Source organism: Penaeus monodon, chromosome 19 (genome assembly GCF_015228065.2).
Source record: "Penaeus monodon isolate SGIC_2016 chromosome 19, NSTDA_Pmon_1, whole genome shotgun sequence".
NCBI lineage: Eukaryota > Metazoa > Arthropoda > Malacostraca > Decapoda > Penaeidae > Penaeus > Penaeus monodon.
Window position 1 is genome coordinate 27089143 of NC_051404.1, and position 523 is coordinate 27089665.

At 29.8% G+C, this 523-nt stretch overlaps 1 protein-coding gene across 1 annotated transcript in view; it reads right to left on the reverse strand.

Annotated features, from left to right (window-relative positions):
- Positions 1–523, reverse strand: part of LOC119585373 (carnitine O-palmitoyltransferase 2, mitochondrial-like) — an 11830-nt gene that overhangs the window by 6422 nt on the left and 4885 nt on the right.

Sequence of the window (523 nt, forward strand, 5' to 3'; positions counted from 1 at the left end):
CCAATCCACTTTTCACACTACCATGATACAAGAAACACTATCTATTTTTTTCACATTGTCTGGCAGTGATTTTCTATTTATTCAGAGAACTACAAGTTACTAATACAAAGAATTAATAACATGAAACCAAATCTGAAAAAACTGACCGTCGATAATAAAATCAGTCTCAACAAGTTGCAATATGGCATCAAGAACCACCACACATTCCTGTATTGTAGTTGAAAGTTCAAAAGATAAAATATATATTTTGTGATATACAAGAGATTCCTACGAGACACCAAAGAAGACATTTAAAGTTTGCTTTAATTTTTAAAAACTATCCATTGATTCTAAATGAAGGCAAAATTCAGAAAACACTTTTATGTAATATGCACATATGAATATGTGTTTTTGTGTGAATTCACAATGAGGGAAATGTTGTTCATGTGTATATATGGCTGTAGATAACTTTATATTGTATTTAAATGTCTGTAAATGGATGTATATGTCAATAAATTCTAATCCTTTGGTTGGAGGGATATGG